The 22,239-nt window shown below is 42.5% G+C and overlaps 1 protein-coding gene across 3 annotated transcripts in view; it reads right to left on the bottom strand.

Annotated features, from left to right (window-relative positions):
* The window catches only part of FBXO34 (F-box protein 34), a 40,362-nt gene that overhangs the window by 17,503 nt on the left and 620 nt on the right, over positions 1 to 22,239 (bottom strand). For 2 of the 3 annotated variants that reach the window (XM_010579809.1, XM_010579811.1), the window contains exon 2: positions 7,799 to 7,877. The exons of the other annotated variant lie outside the window; for it this stretch is intronic. The gene's annotated coding sequence lies outside the window, so the exon portion shown is untranslated. The remainder of the gene's footprint in view (positions 1 to 7,798; positions 7,878 to 22,239) is intronic. 3 annotated transcript variants of the gene reach the window in all.

Genomic DNA, 22,239 nt, shown 5'->3' with positions numbered 1-22,239 from the left:
AGAAGATCCTGATTACTATTACAACACTGACGTGGCAGATTAGGATTGTCAACAATAATTTCATCACCCTGTTTCGCCTGTGGGTGTTAGGGATCCTGGCTGGAGCAGTCCACTTGACTCATTTTGGCACACATTTGGTAGATTCGTTTTTGCTGCAACAGCTAATAAATTGACCATCACATGGCCTGCCTGACAGTAATTACTCACTAGTTAGCTGGTAATAGTTTGTTAGTGATCCAATAGCACGGCATAACGACCCACTCTAATGCTTAAAAATAAAGTTTCCTTTGCCTGTTTTGTGGCAGCTCTTAGAACCCAGTGAAAATAAACCCATTTGTGATACTCATCTGATTACAAGCATATCTTTAAATCTATGTACTCCAGCATAGGACTGGCCATTTTACTGGCATATATAGACAAAGTAAAACGTCAGTAGGAAACCAAAAAATCTTATACTTGATACTATATAGGCAAGAAGTCCCCCTGCACCACGGCACAAAATGCACAGTAATAATTGCTTCTGTACATCTCTCTGTGGGTTGTTAAATAGCTTCTAAAGTAGAAAAGCAAGCCTACAGCTAACTTCTAAATATCCAGTAAATAAATACAGTTCCTTCTTTAGAACTTTGCTAATAAGGAAAACCCTACAGCAGGTGACCCCATGTTAAACACTAAATTTATCAGCTTTGAAACTTCATTCACTGAATTAAATATGGCTTTAACTGGTTTATATGGCTCTAACTGGTTTGGACCAGCCTTTGGGATGACAGTTCTCCTTTCACACAGACAGCACCATATATGCTGATCACAGGTCCAGCCCTAAATACTTTAGCAGAATAAGGGGCAATTAATTTTTGTTTATTTTTGTGGCATCTTACCCTTTAACCAGAAAGTTATATTGTGGATTTCTCTGTCCTATACCACTGTGAATACCTTCCCAACAAAACCCAGGCACCAAAAAATCCAAGACTCAAAGCAGAAAAACCTAATTTTGTCCACATGGATTCATTCCACCAATCCATTGCAGAACTGAGAGGTTGCAACATTCACTAGGCATCTCTAAAGCATTCAAATTTTTCCTGAGGGTCTCCAAACCTGAATTCAACAACCAGAAGCCTTGCTCAGCAACACAAACACTAAATATAACAGTACGCAAAAAAAAAAAAAGTTCAGGAAGTAACTGTCCCATCAGTTGCAAGTATTTCTGTAATTCAAAATGCCCAAATTTTTCTATCATGCTCCTGAATCCACCCTGTTTTCACATACTAGCATCTTCCACAATTTCTTGCATCCATGTCTCATGACTTGTCATGAAATCTTAAATCCTTTCAAATTTTTGTTTAAACTAGGACACTGCTGATGCCCCGACTTCATGCTTTCAGAGAAAACCATCTTTCATCTTGTGAGGATAATGTAAGAAGGCTGAACTCTGAAATTTCAAATTCATATGTCAGCAGTTTACAAAAAAATTCTGCTCTGCAAACTTAAGAAAACAGTTATACTAAGTATACCCAACTTCAGGACAGATTTCATGTAAAAAGGAAGCTCAAACTATTTTTCACAGAACATTTTGTAACAAAGTGCATCACTACATCTGCTGAGGACAGAAAACTTCCAACAGAACAGATTCATTAGGAGCATCTAAAAACAACCCAGTCACCCACAAACAAGACACACCACCACCCACACCCTCTCAACAAGCTTTGGATTCACTGGTCTTTCCAGTGGTATCTTATAAAACAAAACAAAAAGCTCCCAAAGAACAGGCTACAATCTAAGACCCAAAAAAAAAAAAGTCACTAATTAGTGTCAGGTTGTAACATGGCCTCTGCAGGAGGAGGTCATGGCTGCCCCAGGTCCTTTCCAGCTGGCTCCACCATGACCCACCACAGGACACAGCTGAGCCCATCAGCCAAGCAACTGGCACCATTGCAGAAACATATTTAAGAAAGAGCAAAAAATACCTGAGAGAGAGCGGAGGGGGAAAAAAACCCACCAAGGTCAGAGAAGGATAGAGAGGAGGTGCTCTGTGGCAGGGCAGGTAATCCCCTGCAGCGAAATGGGAGAGGAAAGGTGGTGGTTTAATGCTTATCTTTGTTTCTCAGTACTCAAATCTATTTTAACTAGCAATAAATTATTTTTTCTTGTGTTGTCCACAACAGTAATCAGTAATCTCCCTGACTTTATCTCGATCTTTAAGCTCTCTAAGCCTAGTTCCCCCAGTGCTGCTAGGCAGGGGGAGCAAGTGAGCAGCTGGGTGGGTGTTTGGCTGTTGGCCAAGGCTAACTCACCACACAACTTTTCAATAAAATCTAAAAAAATTAAAGTTATTCTGACTCTGCTGTTAAGTGGTGCTGTTTAACTGACACCACACACAAGAATCATACATTTTCAATTAGGCTGCATATCAAAGGCTGCCAATCTTCACTCTTCATTAGAAGATTAATCTGTCATGGTGCCGGAGACATTTGCTCACTACAGGCAGGATGAGGCCCCATCATTTCAATCCAGCAGCTTATTTTTTGCCTACCGTCGTGCATTGTGCTAGTGTCTCTCCAACAGCTCTAGGCCTGCAGCATGAAGTCATACACGTGCATGGCAAGGAAACGGGACAGCAGGGTGTCAAAGCCAGCAAAATAAAGATGTAATCCAAACCAGTGACAGAAGGAATAACACAGCAATGCAGAGGAGACTCACAACAGCACTTGGCAACGCCGCAATCAAAGCAGACCCCCTAGTTATCCGTCATACGAAACTAGGCACTTGCAGCCATCACACAGCAAAGCTCGTCCAAGCTCAGCAGGAGCAGGCACAGGGAAGAAACAGTGCATCAGTGAGTGGAGCTAGGGCCACACAAATGCAGGTGAATGATCCAGGAAACGGCATCTGGATGCAGAGGACGTTTCTCACCACTAAACTGCTTTGCAGCTTGCAAACCACAGAACCTGCTCAAAGAGACCAGAGAGACTTTGGAACACTCAAAAGCACTGGCGTGTGACTAGTGACACACTATGGCTAAATTGCTTAAGATGGAGACAGAAGGCAGGCAAGGCTACACACTAAAAATACTTCTCAGCCAAAGTATCTGCTTGGTTTTATACAGATACTTAAAAGAAGAATACACACACAACATATTCTGCTGAACTAACTCAGCTACAGATAAACTTGGGGGTTTGGCAAGTAAACTGCAGGAGAGACCAGCATTAAATACAGTATCTTTTTGCATGACTGTTTTAAAAGACTGTTTAAAATCTAAGCTAATTTTGAAACCTACCAATTCTGTGGATCTTTAATCTTTTTTTGGCTACATTTTTAAAGATTTTTTTTTTCCATTAATAACTCAAGAGTTACTTGAAGTAAAAAATAGTTTTATATTTTCAGAGCTTTGTAGTTGATACGCCTAGCAACTAACACAAATTTTCAGAAATTCCAAGCATAGCACAAATTCTACCGTAATTCATTTTTTAAAGAAGAAAAGAAAGGCCCCAAAACAGCATCTAAATTTCAGTAAAGGATAGCTTCTGCACACTCAAGTGCCTTGTTAACTGTGAGAATTTTTGCTGCAAATCTTTCCCCTTTCACATCTCATCTTCAAAATTCAGTAACACAGACCTACTACAGGACACCAGAAATAATTCTGGTGCAATTCTTTCCAGGTTAACAATCATTTTAGAAGTATGAACTTTTAGAAGAGTTCACCTGAAAACATCAGATTCTGGTTTGTTTCAGAAGACTTTTAGACTTAGTATTGCAAAAATAGCTTTATAAGCAAGACAGAAAAGGAAAAAATACACGTATTGCTATCTAACTCAGTATTCCCTACTACTCCCCTCCAGTACAATTGATTTTTTTTTGGGGGGGGGGGGGTTCCTCCTCTTGGGCAAAACAGCAAATATGAATAAGAACCACCAAATCACCAAGACACTAAGCAGAAAATAAGATACCCACAACTGTGTTTTAAAAAGGATGGTTTAAGTGAACCAGATTTTGAGTTGGGTATTATTACTTTACTGTGAAAATACTCAGCACATTTTCAGGCTCCCCAGTGGAGCAGCTGGTGTGAGCACACCATAGAGCAGAAGACCATAACGTTACAAATCAAACATGCCAGCTCCAGAGCTCCTATTCACCACACTGGCTTTCATCAACAAATTGCTACCAAATCCCTCTCCCAAAAGCCAGCTGAAGCTTGCTAGCCTGAAAACTAAATTACTGAAGTAATCACCAAGCCTCATCAGCTTGATCTCTCACCATTTAACATCTCGTACTAATTCTCTATGACCTTGCAGGAAATAGTTTCAAACAGCTCCCTCAAGAAAGTGAGTTTCAAGCCTTAGTTTTTCCATTCTGAGCCATCCCTGCACTATTTCATAGCTCTGATAATTGTACCACTGACTAACCTCCAACTGGGAATAACTGTTTTTATCATCACTATTAAAAACAGTCCCTCACACTGTTAGGAATCTGGAAACTCATTGTAGCTGCATCCCACCCTTCGGCCTCTCAAAACACTACAGAGCGATGAAACTATGTGCTGAAACCAGAGGATCCCTGTGCTGAACAACTCCTGTAATTTCTGGGTAATTACAACTGCTTCCTAAGCAAAGGCAGCCGTGGAGGTTTGGTTATTGATTTTAGAGGGGCAAGTGGCATGAGATCTTAAAAGGTCAAAGTGAACTTAAGAGTTTTCTGTACTGGACTGGGAAAATTAAATTCTTTTTAGAAATGCAGCAGCATGTTAAAAAGCCTCACGCATTCACCTAGTTTTGCAGTATTTGTGGTTTGTGGTTTTTTTAAAAAGTAAAAAGATTCATCTCCAGTTTTCGTTTCCTAAAAGCACATTATCTTGTTTTTTATACCTTAGCCAGAAGAGTGACTGATAGCTCACAGAGAAGTACCAAGGTGCAAAAAAATAAGAGTTGAAAGAAGAATGGATTTAAAAAACAGCTTTTAATTATCTGAAGGTACAGTTGCCAAGTAGACAGCAAAGAGGCTGTGCATCACATGCAGACGGGAAAATTCCCCCAGGTTTATTTCACAGTCAATTACAGTGGATTAACCTATTAGTAAGAGCAAAATATATTATTTTTTTTTAATGCAAGTTTCAACAACTTGAAAAATCATTGCTGATCCTGTGTATCAAAGTATGAGTGGCAATCTGTTTTATCACATTTCCAGTCATCACAGTCCATAAACACACCCTACAAGCAACCTCTCCCTCTTTTTTAATGCATCTTCTGTCATTATTTCCTTCTCAGGGAACGGCAGCCCTCTTGGCTTCCTGTTTTGAGTATCATTTTATACATCCATTAAACGTTTTTTTAATTGTTGTTAGAGAAGCATCAAGCACCTCCAAACTCTCACACACACCTTTGCACAAACTCACAGGCGCTTGTATTATTCACTTCTGCCTCTGCGAGATGTGACTGTACAAGGTATTTGTCAAACAGAAAGGCATCGCAGCACCGAAGAGCAGCTTTCCAGGATCCCTGTGCTAAATACTGGGTGTGCCTACTTTTGTTTGGTATCAAGTTCCTTCTGCTGGCTCCACTGCAAGAGCAAACTACATGGATACTTAAGTTTTTCCCACCTCCAAAAACACTTGCTCCTTTTCTAAGTTCTCCAGACTTCCTTCCCCTTTACCATATCACAAAGCCTCTCTTTTTAGCAAGGCTGCCTTCTTGATAGTCCATCACTATTATCTTCTTGTTCACTGCAGAGCAGCATGAATCACTGAATCTTGCAGAGCTTCCAGTCCTTTTAGCTCAAGGCCAGGCACCGAATTCAAGCATCCTGATTTAGAGAGAGGGCTGTTAAAACTCCTTCCCTGCCTCTTTTTTTAACACTCTACAGCTTTCTGTCCTGGGAGGCAACAAAAATGCTATAAGAAATGCCAGTTTCTGTTAAATATCCTCAATTCGTGTGACACTGAACATTTAAAACAATTATGTTGCTCCCAAATCTTGCGCTATAACAGCTTTTATTCCACAAAGTGTAGAGATGAGCAAAATTACTTCAGCATGAAGGAGTTTTAGTTGGTTGTTTGCTGAATCCCACAGCATTTCAAGTTAACATTCAGGCTTGGCACGACCAACCATCCGCTCAAACACACAGCACAATGTCACCCCTCAAAACCCCACTGTTCAACCTAAAGGCACTTTTTTTATTTTAAGGGTGCGTCAGCTGCTAACTGAAAGTGGGAATGCTTCATTTAGCACACACACTTGTTAAACTGCTCACAGCATGCAAATAAAATACCGCATTGTGCAAAAGTCATTCAGTCTCCCCATCCGTAGATATGAGCAATGGAACCGCGTCCAGGAAAGAGAAACTTGGAACAACATGCAAATATTTCAGTCCCTTATTCCCAATATTCACATACTACACTAAAGCCCACATCCCTGTCATGCCGAGGGGTGACCATGTTGAGAATCTGCTGTACATAATGGGTGGGAAAACGACCATTATCTGTCTTGCCCCAGTACTGCACCCTTTTATTTGTAGTTATTACTGCAAACTGCTTTTTTTTCCAGACAATGGTTGTGTTATTATAGGTACCTTCATGCTGTGCCAAAGCACATACACACAGCAATTCAGAACAATCAGCCTTGTTTTCATGGGAGCAAAGGTTGCAGCCAAATGAAATGGGTGGAGATCACATTAAACAATCTTGGAATCTGCTAATAGGATATAGGAAAATGTGACCATAATGCAGATGCAGAGTTCCCCTTTCACCTTCCAATGTTATGGATAAAATAAAAGCTTTGGAAAACCAATTAAAACTCTTTGAACAACATTAAGCAAGTCGAAGTGTTCTCAGTGTGCTTGCAAGACCACTGAGAAGTTCTTTAAAATTAAAACAAAAAAGTGCCCTTTCAAAGCTCTGAAACCAGAGAGCAAGGTTCCCCACCCCAGAACACCACCTGTTTAAAAGATATAGGATACCTGCAAGATGTCTGCTTATCCACGGTAAAGAGCAGCTCATCAAGACGACTGTTCCTGTCTTAAAGACATGATCAGCCCCTCCTCTGTCTAAGAGGGGAATTTTCATACTGAAGCACCTTGCTTGGTCAGCTGTAACCTGCATTCCCCTTGTTTGCTTTTGAGATGTGCATTAGTCAGCTTTCTCCTTCACAAATCTGATCGTGCCTCTGCATGATCATACACTGAAGTCATGTCCTTGAGTCTGTGACATCAGTCTGTTGCCATGGTAACGTACAGGGCAGTCCAAAATTCAGTATTATGGCATCACTGCAGGATCAGACAGCAGAGCAAGCCAACGCCTGAGAGCTGGTTAATGCAGCACAAACAGCTAAGACATTTAAATCTAAATGTTAAAGTGTAACTGCACTTTATCATTATATTCTTCATAAATATGGCTAGAAGCCTCTCGTCAAGAAAGACGATCCAGAAGGTCATTAAGTTGAAGACAAACAGGCAAGCCATCATGCGTCACTAAAAAGAAGGGCAATATGTTTCCAAGGATGGCCATCAAGTATGAAGAAAGCTTAGTTCAGCTCTCTGAATAGAAACCACCATCTGTTCCTAAGGCAACACCAGACCTGCCTAAAGAGATTGTTCACAGAGAAACAGGGATGGCCCCTTGGCACCCCGGATCAAGTGCTGGGTTGCACGCAGTTTTTCTGGAAATCATACCAGAGTGTCACAGCACTGTTACCTCTTTGGAAGAGATAGCATTACATAAGACATGGTTCTTCAATTTCAAGCTTCGAAGCAAAGATCAGTGCATCATTAACCCAACCTGTAACAAAGCCATGTAGTTAAAAAAGGGTGGTACCTTCAAAGAGTTGCTATTCCATGTAGGGTTAGACATTACAGTTCTGTGGGTTCCTTGCACACTCATGAGAATGGCATTTCTGAAGAGCAAAAGGGAAGGAAAAAGGAAATTAGTGACACGGTAATGATGTTACAACTACTATCCAGCTCTTAAAACCCGAAAGATCCGGTTTGCCCAGTGCAAAGGGCATGTGGGAACAACAATCAATGCATTGCTGACATGTGGAGCACCACCAGTTCGAGCAGGTCTTCAGTGCCAACTGACTGAGTACACCCCAAAAAGAGTTCAAGTTCAGCAACTACAGTCGAAGGCAGCAGCCCTGCCACAAGGAGAAGTCCCGCTGGGTGGCAGGGCAGAAGCTGCTTTGGCATCATGGGAGCCCAGGCTGCAAGGACAGCAAAGAGAACAGAACACAAAGCTCTCAGTAGCTCTCACGCCGGACCCCTTTCTTTACGTGTTCCTCCATTCTCATCATGCACAAGTGTTTAGAGGTCTGGGTGTGGATTCCCAGTCACTGCTTTAACACCCAAATTCCTCAAGACCCTTGAGTACCACTGCTTTTGCATGTTCAGCCTCCAGGTAAACCCAGCCACTCCCCATATACTTGACTGGTTTCAGTTCACCTCCTTCCACTTTCTCTTATGAATCCACGCGTCTCTTGTTAACTCACTCAATATTTCCTTCTGCAAAGATGACCTCCATCCTTCCTATAACCTCAGACGCACCCACAATTTCTTAACAGTGCCATTAACAAGCTGCAGGCGCAACAAGGAACATTTCATGCTCTCTACATGTAACCCTCACCCTCTCCTAACCCCTCCTCCCAGGTCCCTGACTATAATTACCCCATGCCTCATTATCTAATACCGAACACATGCCTCGGGGCTGGGAACCATTGTTTATTTGTCTCTGCAACGCCACACACCCCAGTGGTGTTGTATAAATAAATTCCACAACCTGTTTGAGCCTGAACTTGATTCAGGCCTGAATTACACCAGTTTCTAAATGAGTGGTGCAAATACCTTCACTCGCTCCCTGCTCACTTACGCAATCAGCCACCATAGGCAGTTCCAGTGCCAAACATCACGATAGCTAATTGCTCCTATAGACCACAACTGCAGAGAAAACAAAATTTAAATCCCTCTACTTTTAAATACAAATTGCAAATTATAAAGGGAAGAAGAGACAGGCAAGAGGCACACTGCTCTCAGCATGAGGACACCTGAATGACAAGTTCCACGTGTCAATGTCACTGCTCAGCCACCAAAGCATCCAGGCTTTGCCCCAACCTCAGTCCTTAAACACCTGGCAGGTTACCCAGTTGCAAGTCTGAAGTACTATGGAGGCTGAGATTCTGAAGGCAACTTTAAGCCAAATGGATTTCGGAGCAAAATAAAGCCAGCAGGCTTCATCTCCATGGTGCTCCTGCAACATAACATAGGCTGAACAAGTTACTCAGGGTAGAGGTCTTTCTTATTAACTACCTAGTAAATTCAGATTAAAGTCGGACAGCATTTTCCCCTCCCTCGCATAAAGATCAGATGCTATCTGAATCAATCCAGCTTCTGTAAGAAGGAAAACTTGCTCACAGCTACATGACACCACACACAATCTACAGGACTGCAGCCCTTCAGGTACTCATTAAACTTTTCCCCCAGAAAAGTCTCCAGTACTGGATAATTTGCCTCCAATTGATTTTCTGCAGTCAAGATGGATCATAACTAAGTACTGGATATTGAAGCACACAAGTAGCCCCAGTGCACCCATCCCAGCTCATGAACACACAAATGCAAAAACCTGTGGACACCCATCACCTACCCTCCCAGTCACGTGTGTTGATTCAAGCAACCATACATTGCTTCAGAGGAGTGATCAAACCCCCAAGCCAAACACAAGAAAGAGGAAGTAAGTACCGAGGCACACTTCAACCATTCAGAGGTAAACAAAGGCCAGAGAAGAGCCAAGGCTGGGTGGCTGCGGTGGAAGCTTCGTTAGCAAACTTCAAGAAAAGCGGAGCATGGGGAAGGCGACTCACCATCCAAATGGTCACAAGAGCCTTGTCAACTTGCATAGACCCAAGGGCAATGCCAAAAATACTAAGCGCAGCTCTGGGTAGGCAAACAGACCATTTTGAGACACAGAATTAGCTTTTTTACTAGAGAAAGGGAACACAACTGCACACAACCGTTCAACAGCAAAGCAGAATCCAGCACTGTGGGTTTGAGACATCTGTGAGAGACACCATTTCATCAGCCAGCAGTCCACCACAGCACAAAAGATGCCAAGCTCTTGCTCTAAGCAATGGTGTTTACCCTCATTGTAAGTATTCAGGTGGAGGATCTTCACCCACTCATAGGGTCTACAAAGCACAGCTCCTTCCTTTCTCACTACCCAGCCGAACCTCCTGTCCATAGGTGAGTCCCTTTCCACCTATATTACCCTCAGAGCAGGTTGGCCAGCATGAGAGAAAGTTATCGCAGCCCATCCTTTAGCTTCTTTTCCCTACAAATGCAAGGTCCCTGACCTCTTTTTAAAAGGCAGCTGGGCACCCAGGTTACCACACAAGACTCACATGGCCTACAACCTTCTCCCGAGGAAACTGTGGCAAAGAACATGCTGGGTCAACTTGCCCAGTGGGCTGGGGTTCAGGCAGCCCTGCTGCCAGATAACACTCCAGGCTTGAACCTAGTTTTTACTTAGGCAATACCCAATCCAGCCTGCCAGCCTCCCGTCCCTGCAGTATCAGTGGCTAAAAACAGATGCAGGAATCTGATCGGCTACAGATTTTCACAGGAAAAAAAAAAAAAAAAAAAGTATTTTCCCCCTATACAAATAAATAAATACCTCCTTAAAAAAAAGGTGATGCAGTTCATCTCATTAGAAGAACCTATATTGTTCTTATCAAAGCATGGATCCATTCCAGATCACAATGCACAGGCCAGCCTGCAAAGCATGTTTGGGTCTTTCCCTCTGAAAGCCACTCTATAAATGCAAGACCCAGCTAAGGGGCCTTGTACTCCTTAATTCTTTGAAATTCACCATCACTTCACCTTAAGTTATTCCCAGAGCTTAATACTGCAGTTGGATCCATACTGAGTCACTCTACATGATCAACCCCATCAGCCCAGTTACAACCAAGCCCAAACTTACAAAAACTATCAACATTAAAAAAGCATATTGTATTTTCTTTCCCCAAGACGTTTTACCTGTCAACAAGTATCTGCCTTCATGTGTTACCATCCTCCCATCACCCTGACTTGAGTTACCCTGCTTACAGCAAAAAGCAGCGAGAGCCAAAAGCACTCTGCCTGGAGTCCAAGCAGAGCTTGCAAGAACAGACCCCCTTTGGGGCAGCAGCAGTTGAGTTCCATTTAATGCGAAAACAAACTACTTTTCCATTCAAGTCAGAAGCAGAGACAAAGAATTGTATGTAGCTCAGACTGCACAGTCAGCTAGCTGTCTTTTTAGGAATCGATCAGATTTAACAGTTCTATGGCAGTCCAGAAAAAGTTAGCCTGACAAGAGTTTAAGCTTTTGCCGAGTACTACACTATGCAAAATCCAGGCACTGGTCTGCGGTGCTCTCACAGCCTTAAGCCGGTACCTCAAAAATCATTATCATGATCAACATCAGTTCCAAGAAGGTATTTTATCAGGATTCAGCCTGATGCACAAATGCACTTTTATCCCATTTCAAAGAAAGACAAAAACCCTCTCCGAAGCTCTGCCCAATAATTCTCTTTTGCATCATACAGGTTGCATACAACGCCATTTCTACACTGGGGAACCGAAACACACAATTCTGCTACAGCCTCATCAACGTGACCACTCTCACCAGAGGGACTCATATTCTGAAGCAGCAAGCTTGGTAGCAGAGGATGCTCGGGCTGTTTTACTTGACTATTCAGGGCCTAATGCAGACAGAGAAACTAATTTACACGTATCACTATGGGAAGGAAATATAATCTAAATTTCATTGGTTTATATCTAAACCCTTTGAGACTTCTAACGTCAAAGCTAAACAGATCTTCACCTGGCAAACTACTTGGAGAGCCTTCAGCTGAAGCTGCCAGGTAAGGGAATGCAGTATTTTAGGATATTTTTGCTACATACACTGGGGACACACCTCTAACATGCACAAAGCCCAGAGAAGCATCATGACAGCTGCAAAAACAACTTTGTCCTGGCTAACGTTCACATAATGAAATTACAGTTTCACTCCAGGGAAAAAGGAAAAAGCACTTAAGTTTTGTTTAGATTAAAGTGCTGCAAGCAATGCCACTTATCTGCTATCAGAGCAGATTGCAGGGCTGCTCCAATGATTATCCAGTAATGAAGTAACTGGAAGGTATGCAATTAGTCCCATCTCCTCCTCCTCCTCCCCCCCTCAAAAAGAAAAAAAAAAAAACCCGACCAAAAAAAACCCCACACAGCACAGACGTTATCACCTCTATCTCTAGCTCTGCTACCCTCATCACTTAAAATACCTACAAAGCAAAGTAGGGCTGTCACTTACAAGCTGCTAACAAGCCTGGCTTGGCCCTGACTGGCAGCAAAGGTGATATTCTCAGCATTTCCCGAGAAGAAAGTTACTGGTTTACTTAATGGGATGTTTTCTCAGGTACCCACACACGCATATATTAAGCTTAACATGCCTGCATTTAGCTATTCCAGTAAAAGCACACCACTTTTCAGAGGGAAAAAGCACTGCTGTTCCTACTAGCTTTCAGTTAAAGCATCTCTCACTAATCCTCCAATCCTCCTGGGCACCACCACTGTGAAGTGAATATATTAAACTCAGGACACAGGTATCACTTGCTGGCGCTCTGTCTAGCTTTACTGACTCCAGCCTGAAAATGCTGGCTCATTTTACCTTAACAATTTGCACCCTACCTTCCCTTAAAGAGTTGTGCTTTATGTTTGTAAAGTGGTATACACAGCTCCTTCCGTAACTGCAGCTAATGTATGGAAGACACAGAAAGGCCCCAGACACCCCAAAGCCGAAGGGCAACTCACAGTGCATCCCTGCTTCCAAACTGCAATTCTGATAAAATACATGTTGACATTTATTCATGCTCAAAAGCTCACTCATCCTCCCCTCCACCCCAGCGATACCAGTTGGTCTAATTAAAGACAGGCCTTCTCCCAACAGCCTCTGCCTCACGTATACCCCAGTAAAGTTTCTCTATCTGTGATCACCAACTTCTACATTTACCTTTTGTTTGTTTGTTTGGTTTGTTTTGTTTTTTAAGATCTCTGGGCTTCTTCATATGGAAAGCAGCCTGACAGACTCCTCAGTCCTTAACTACCTTTGTTCAGCCTGGACAGCCACCTGATGAAAAATAATTCCTTGCTGGTCTGCTGTGACCCAAGTAACACAAGGGAGGAGGGCTGGGGGACAGGGGGGATTAGTCCAGCCCTAAAAAAAAGAATTAAAAAAAAAAAAAAAAAAAATCTTACAACCATTATTAATGCAACTAGCAACATCAATGAACTTGCTCTGTATAGCTCCATTATGGATGCAGCAATTTTACACTCAGATTAAGTTCCTTGACTTTTTTCCAAGTTAAGTTCTTCCCAACCTCTTAAAAACGTTTTCCCAAAGACGACTGGGCCATCCCTGCAGGACACTCTGGTGCATTCGCTTCCTTGGATTCAGTGAGGCCAGGGATGAAGCTGTGTTAACTTGACAAAATACATACACAACCCTTTCCCTGCTGGCTTCATCTACTGATCCAAAAGAGGAAAAAAGGGGAAAAAAAAAAAAACCCAAACTTTTAAGGTGAGAAGAGTATGCAGAATGCTGCAGAAACATTTGCTACAAAGGTATGCAAACTACTACTATTTATCCTACAATTTACCCTAAACCCTACAGCTGACACATCAGCGGACACCATTTTAACAATCCCGTAAGCTGTTAAAGCCTAACAAAGCAATCATTAGGAAAACTGGTTTAGTCCACTGTTGGTGGCATCCCATGCACCATCCGTGGAGGGAGCGTGACTCAAACCGCTCTGAGCTCCCGTTTGCAGCACAGGCTGTAAAGCTGCATTAAAAGAGAATTCTCAGTAACTTGTACCAAAGTGATGTCTCCAACTGCTTCTGCTGCAAGACCTATTCAAAGCAAGTTATTATACATTTTAAGATGACTACATCTGCAGTCCTACTGCATCTAAAAAAATCCATAAGCATTCTAAGAGAAACACAGGGATTTTTTCTAACACCATGGAAGATGGATTCATTGCTATCAGTAATCCTCCCACAGCCCAAATCTCAGAAGTGGTAGCAGATTTACTTAGATTTCAGACGCATAAACAAGCACTCTTTGCATCACTTCATTCATGTGTTTATCAATATAAAGTTACCTCATTTTAAAAAAGACAGTAGAGTGCCATCCTTCTTTAGAAAGGAAATTAAAAGGGAAAAAAAAGGCAAGAAACCAACAGTCTGTCCCACACTCGATAGCAAGCTCTGGTGAGCTGATGGTTAAATCGAGGTCTAGAAACCCATTTCCAGAGGACAGGCTTTCCTTAAAGGTTTTTGGGGGTTGGGGGGGGGGGGGTGTTGGTTTTGTTTTTTTTTTTAGAGTTCACGTACCCTGACATTCGTCTCAAGCTACCATGCCTTGCACGCCCTGACTGTTCAGCAGTGGATTGCCCAGGGTGCAAACACCCTGTGCAGGGACAGCCCTCCTCTCCCCAGGACGGGGACATGTGCAGCCAGTCAGGCAGGCAAATGAATGAGAACATCGCAGTCAGAGTGACAGGCAGCACGATACCAAACCAAGAACAGCCTAACGGCAGGAGAATAAGGGGCAGTTTTGCATATATGTTTACAGAGAGCTTCTCTCAACCTCAGGAGTCAGGACAGGCAGAAGCACAAAAGGTTTGAAAACATAAATACATTAAGACCACAGTCCTGCACTCCCAGAGTGGAGGATTCGTGGTGGAAAGGCTTTTTCTGCTTTGCAATAAAGACGTAGGTAAGGCAAAGTTCAGAACAAAAACCTCAATGAAGAGCTTTATAAATCAAAAGGGAACTGGGTTGCCTCTGGAAGCACGTGAGCTGGTGAACACAAACCCCAATTCAACACTAGCTTCTATCACTCGATACACAGCAAGTCCTGTTTGAACTCAATGTCCAAACTCTTCTTTAAAATATAGCCTCCAGTATGACACATTGCAGAAAGCCAAACCACAGGCGCAAGCCATGAGTTAGTCTTTGAAGTTTAGATACAACAGAAAATTATTTCACCTACCTAGATGCAGAGGGATAGCTGCTGCCTTTGATGCTACAAGAAATTTTGGTCTTAAACTGCCCAAACACTTCTAATTGCTTGCTGGGCTGCAGAGTGGCAACACCCAAGCCTACACATACACATGAACATAATTATGCCTGGTCTAGACTTGGGGGGGGGAGGCGCAGGGGGGGAATCTTTTCAGTGATGTTAGCATGCAAAGAAAATAATAGCATGTACAAAGAAATCTCTAGAGTGACTTATGAACAAGATTTTATGCTTGGCTTTCTGCCAATTAGAGAGGAATTAAAGAGCCTAGCAATATAACCCCGTTCATCCCAAGGAAGAAACTGCATTCTTAAGTGATCAACGGAATAAGAGGGAGGAGGAAAGAGGGACAAAGACATAGGACTGCAATTGCACATACCAAGATAGGAAGTTTCTGATGGTACCGAGACAGAAAGCGGGCTAAGACTGTAATGCAGAAAGAATAGTTCAGATTTTAAAATTAATCCAGTCTATTGCATCCAAAAGAAAATCAGCCAGTAAATAACAGCATTCCAATAAAGCAGACAGTATTTTTTTACTGTAAAATTCCAACTGTTATAATATTTTACAGATTATACGTCTTCACTGACTGCCAACCAGCGAAATCAGTAAAAGGAGGAGGTCACAAGAACAAAAGCAAACCAAGTGGAAAAGACATTGCTAGACACCTCAAGAAGCTGAAAATGTGTCAAAACCCAGCCTTTTAGTAAGGGAGAACATTTAGCAGCTATCTGCAATGATGATTTTATATCCAAACTCTTTGGAGCTTATGAATTCACATCATGAGACCAGGTTTTAGCAGAACTAGGACCAGACTTGACATGCCCCAGTTTCCCCAAGGTTACTTTCTGAAAACCATCTACACTTAAAATATTTCAAGTGCTCTTCTCACACTGCAGAAGAGCAACCAAAAGCTAACTTCTAACTTTACTGTTTTAGCATTCATTTTACCAGAAGTCAATTTCAACACTTTTTTATTTGAATGACAGAAGGAATTTTCTGTTAGATTGTAGGTTGAAAGTTATTGGAAATGGCAGCAAGCTCCTGTTTATACATATATAAAGTCACTGCAAGGAGGAAAAAAAAAATGTCACTGAAGCTTACTAAATCAAAGCTTGTAAAAGACCAAAACAACAGAATTAACTAGAAGTAGCTTAGGAGTTGCTAGGGATGTTTAAAGTTAATAAAATCCTAAATTAAATGGCTGCCGCTTAGGTTTGCCAAAAAATTATGCAAATTTCCAAAGTTCATACATAGTAATTAGCACAGCAAAAAGCAGGTCCCAAGTAAGTGATGAAGTTAGTCTCGCTCTCATTTTTCCAGCAGATGGAACTAGCTGTGTGTGAAGTTATTTTTTGCAATCAGAGATTAAACATATTATCCTGAATATCAATTCTGCAAATATAGCATATTGGATACATGCATACAAGGTATCAGGAATATGCAAAACCCAATCCGAATCCTTCTTTTCCATCATTCTAAATAGGACATTAATGAGGCTGGAGGGAGGGGTACACATTTAAGACTTCATTTTTCAAACCTATCGACTATCTGCCGACAATTTAGCTGAAACAAGTTCTCTCAAAGTACATTAGCGTTAATAGTCCAAACAGGTTTTTCCAAAGAAAAATGTCTGCCTTGACTAAAAATACATCCTCTTGATGTGCTAATTGACAAGACTACAAAAAGTCATCCAAATTGCAAGTTCAAACAATGTGCATAAACTGAAAGTCTCCAGTTTTTGCCCATTACTTCTCCAAACCCTGGTTTACAGGCGTATACATCATACATTGTGTATCGTATACTGTAACGCCCAAATCCACCTTTTCCATTCCTATTACTGATTTGACACTTACTTCATGCTTAAAAAGATACAGTCTTCTCCCAAGCCCTGCAATTCTCAAGCTACCTGCAGCAATGCGCTGAGCAATGGCTGAACCTCACATGTGCCCTTGACCAAAATACTCCACCTGTGTTCCACATTCTGAATTTAGTTTCTCTTAAGCACTCGAGCCAAGAGCTGCCCCAGTATAGCAAGTTACTCTCAAAGACATTGAAAGACCCAGCAGCTCTTCTCAGTTGTTTGCCTGCCTTAACCTTGATATTTATGTTGTGCTTATAGAAGAAGTGTGATCCATAAAGATGTATGTCAACGCATGCATCTAGTTTAGGGGGCACCCACCTAGGACCATTCAGTCTCCTACTGCGAGTATCAGCAGATAAGTCTTGAGAAGGTGCAGGGAGGTCAACGAAAAGCACAGTTACTGCACTGATTGTGAAGAGAAAGGATAGGCTGCTTCCTGTGCAGTACGGGCACCAGCTTCCAAACAGAAAAGTGGTGAAAGAAGTGAAAACAAGCTACAAGTCTCACTACACAAACATTGCTTTGTAGCTCCAGGTAGCCCAGGAAAGGTTTCTAGAACCTGTGTGTGCTACAAAAAGAACCCAAAACTTACATAATTAAAGGAACATAGGGAAGGGAAAGTAAAGTTTAACTCTAATTTAAAAGTCAAGTAAATGACACACTTGAGTGAATACTATTAATGAAAATTGTGCAAATTAGAAGTAGATATACTGAAAGCAGTAGAAACCCTGCCCGAAACAAAATGAGAATTCTCATACAAAAATATTTCTTTGGCCAAATGAAATACTGAGTTTAAGTAAGAAAGCAAGCACTTACACCTAACGTGCTCTTCCCTGCCCCTCTCCTCCCCCCTCTCAACTAGGGAGTCTCATTTATCTCAAAGCAATCAAAAGAAAACACTTCGATTTTTAAAGTGAGAAAAGCTGCAGAAATGAAAGCCCTTTCTGGCACGAACAAGTAATATTTGAGAAATCAAAAGGAGATTCTCCAAGTTAGGGGAAGAATGAAAACAGTTCTGAATAATTTACTTTGCATAGCCCAGTTCCTGCCAAAACAGTTCCGTAAATCCCATGGTAGTTCAGATAATTTCCATTCTTAGAACAAAAAAAAGCTAGATTGAACATTAGCAACATTAATTGTGTGATATGACCTGAATGATGCAAGAACAAGTAGTTAAGTGAACCACAACATCTGCTGAATTTTTAATCACTAGTTGTTTTGCTGCAAGGCAGAAGAACATTGTATATCAGCTTCCAAGCACTGTACAGAATGGCACATTAAGACAGCAAGATTTTAACTGGCAGAAATTCAGCCTCTGTGCTACCTAAATGCCATTACTTTGCTATGAACTGCAAACATAGCAGCTTCTAAAGCAGCTTTTTTTTTTTTAATCACATGGAAAAGAGCACTATTTTCTGCACCCCAAGACACCAGTCAGCCATTTCTGAATAATTTTTTTTTAAAAGCTGACAGACATTTTCTTACCAGCCATTTATGCATCCCTCCGTAGTGTATTTTTACTCTCAAAACAGCATTATGTAGTCATGTGGCTGCCCAGCAGCAACTCACTACAAAAGAGGTAGTTCAACCTCCAATGCGTAGGAAGGTGATCAATGTAAACATTCATATTACCTCTGTACTGCAGCAAGACATGCAACTGCAACATGTTTAGGCATACCTGAGATATATTTAATCTATCTGCCTCTGATACCCATTGCAATGACACTGCAGACACCTAGCTTTTACCCTGAACTGGCTGTCCAAGTGAGTACCATTAACATGAGTTGCACAAGCCCACCCCATACCTGTACCAGCCAGTCCTGCTGTGGTTTCTCTGTGTTTGATACCCAAAATAGCTAGATTAAAACCAACCACCATGCCTACAGTGGTAAATACATCTCCAGTTATGCTCTAGGCACGACACCGCAACAGCAGGATTAGCAAGTGATACAGTAGATACTCCCCTTCCACAACAAGACAAAAAGGAAAAGTTATTTGGGGAATCAACACAAATTCCAAATACAAATCCAACAACTATACCCAGAATGTGCACTATGAGCAATTATTCCGATTCATACAAGTGGGGAAAAAATTACATTTAAAAAAAAAAAGTTTGTCACACTGGCTTTAATAGATTCTACTTTAATAAGTTAATAGAATCAAAATAGCTTAGGAAACAAAACCAGTAAAATATGGTACAAATTAAAAAACGAGCAGCCACACATACCAAAGCAGTGTTCTTGTGCCCTCCTTACTGCAGAGCTTACAAAGCTGGGAACTTGATCTCTAACCAGCAACTTTCACTAAACTAAGACCTCCTTCAAAAGCTTATATGGATGGATAGGAACATCTAGTAATACGTCCAATGACCCAATAATCCACAAAAGCCAAAAAAAAGCAGCAGACAGGGATGACAGACATGCATGCTTCCAAAGCTACATTATCTTTAATCATAGGCTTAGGATCAGTCCTATGTTTTCCTTACAGACTCAACTACTGGGTACAAGATAAGCTGCTATCTTCTCTGAAACCAGGTATCAAACCTGCAATGGGAATACTGAAATATACCCTATCTGCTGGTAATAAAGCAACCGGTGTTTGAGGATTATATTGAATTGCTTGTTTTGTTATGCTACAGGGCAGCAAGAAGTGAAAATAACACATTATGATGAATGTGTTGACACCTGGAACCTCAGGGACAGTTAGTACCTACGTTGCATTGTGCGTCTACAACACAGTATTCAACTTCACAGCACCAGAAATCAACCTTGGCACCTCTGTGCCCCAAAACCACAGCCCTTCCTGGCATGGGAACTACAGGCCAGTCTCTGTGAGCACACGCTCTCGCTGCTAGCTGCTATTCAAGCTGGCAGAGAGCTCACCAATGCCGTGGTGCACGTCCACAGCACGCTACAAGACGAGCTTCCAATTTTAAGGGACACAGAAAGATGTTTTATATGCCTATAAGAAAATTAGTTGCAGCTTAGTGCTTGACAAGTCATTCATGCCTCTTCACGATCCTTACCTAAATGGAGAAAAGATTCGAGAGAGCATTTAGCGCAAGTGAAATGTACAGAGCTTCCTCCTCAACCTCTGCTCATTCTCCAATTAAGTATGAAAGAGACAACTTAGTCATACGGAGCGTGCAAGATCATTTTAAGACACTGCTATTAAATCAAATCCCACAACTTTTCACACCTATTAAAATGGAACTTTGTCATTAGAAGGGGGGATTTTGATAAGCGCAATGCAATTAACAGACACTGCCTTTGTTACCAGGCTGCTTGTGATGAAGCCCAGGCTCCTTGACATTCCATTTCTTTCCCTCAAAGGGTCTGTGCTACAGCAAATTTATGGTTTTTAGCATGTAAGAGGAGAATTGGGCATGTTACCTTCAAAACCAGTCAATAAGGCTCTTTCACTCAGGCCCAGGGAAGGAGGGTGGCTGCTGGAAAGCAATACAAGGCACTCCCTTCCCCCTCCCCTCAGGACCCAAAAACGCTGCATTCAAAACACTCCCATCCCCTGCAGCAAGGGATTAGCCATTTATTAAAAAGGAATCAAAACACTGTAAAAAGCTTCCAGTTAAGATTTCAAGAAAAAAAAAAAACAACAAACAAAAAAAATGCAACACTGGTGCAACTGGAGTGGCATTAGAAATTCTTCTGGGCACTGAAGAACAAGTAGCTCAAACGTAAGCAGGATGTCATTTGTCTGGACGATGCTGATGAAATGGCTCAAAAGGAGAACAGAACTAGATTATTTTTTTTAGTCAGTCATTCTGCTGCCTCCGCGTTAAGCAATAACAACATCAACAACCTACAGGCATCTACAGATTTAGACTTTGGACTTCCAAAACAACTGCCTACCTCCATGCTTTTTTTTATTTTTTGGCTCTTCTCTAGGGGTGACAGACAATTATAATGGCCAATTATGTAAAACCTTTCATCCGAGAAAACACGAAGCACTACGCAAACACTCATTAAGACTCGCGACTCGAGTCTGCGCTGGGCGCTTAGCCGGTTCAAAGCTAGCCTGGATATCGCGAGCTACCAAAACTGGATACCGAGAGCTATGGCATAGCCAAGATAGCATGCAGCGCAGCAGGGTTAACCACTTGAGTATTTACACAGCTTCGCAGGCGGGTTTTACAGCCCACAACGAACCCCGAGCCGCTGCGGCTGTGCTTTACAGCCCCATCCAAGCCGGTTATTTAAAAGCAGAGCAGAGAGACATACACTGCTGTTGGGCGTTGTACAAAGCACCTCGCAGGACAAGCGTTAGACCCACTTCTCTGGCTGATAAAGGGTGATTTTTTCCAACTGGAAGCCACACGGTGCAACTCAATAACCTCAGTTTACTGAAGAAATTAAAAGCTACTCTTATTGTTTCAAGTAAGGCCTTGGAGGAAGTAATTTTGAGAAGAAATCACTTCCACTGTAATTGTACTTTTAACCTTTCCTTAGGTTCTTACACCATCCCCACGCGAACACATTATTAGCAATGTTATCTACAATATCTCATAACAATTAAGGCTTTCTTCTTGGATCACTGTTTATGTTTACTGAGCTTCACAATCCTTCCCCCTAAAAGGCTGATAGATGTATGAAACACAGGGTAAGTCGTACAGAAAAACACGATCAGGAAGTGACAGTACTCAGAAGATCAAGATTTGGGGAAAAATACATGGATTTTTTTTGGCTTGCTGTTTTTTTGTTTGGTTGTTTTTTTCAATAAAGGAAAACCCTGCATGCTTGCCTGCAGGTCCACGAAGAGACCGCGACCTGCAAGAAAGCAGGGCAGCTCCGGACACCCCCCGCGACCCCGTCGCGCTGCCCGCAGTCACGCGTGGGTCGGCCGCGTTATGCAACCGCTGGGAAGGAGAGATGCTCCGCGACCCCCACGCCTGACCCCGGCCGTCAGGAGGAGACGGGACCCGGCACCCACGGAGGGATCTTTTCCCCCGGGCCCCCCCCCCCTTCCCTCCCTCCCACCGCCGCCGCGGGCTCACGCTGTCAGGCGGGAAGGCCACGGGAGCGCTGCCAGCGGAGCCGGGGAAGGGGCACAACGGGGAAACCGTAATAAACCCCCTCCCGGGGAGGCGGCCGCCTCCGACAGCGCGGTGCCCCCGGCACGGCAGAAGGGTGCCGGCGCTGAGGGGAGCACCGGGAATCAAATCAAATCAAATCAAATCAACCCGAGAGGGGGGCGGCCGTCTCGCCGCACCGGGGGAAACGAGGAGGCCCGGTGCCCTCTCCACGGGGCCCGGCGCCGCGCAGCTCCGTCCGGCGAG

Source organism: Haliaeetus leucocephalus, unplaced genomic scaffold (genome assembly GCF_000737465.1).
Source record: "Haliaeetus leucocephalus isolate CR32 unplaced genomic scaffold, Haliaeetus_leucocephalus-4.0 Scaffold678, whole genome shotgun sequence".
Classification (NCBI taxonomy): Eukaryota; Metazoa; Chordata; class Aves; order Accipitriformes; family Accipitridae; genus Haliaeetus; species Haliaeetus leucocephalus.
This window is presented reverse-complemented; position numbering and strand designations above follow the sequence as displayed.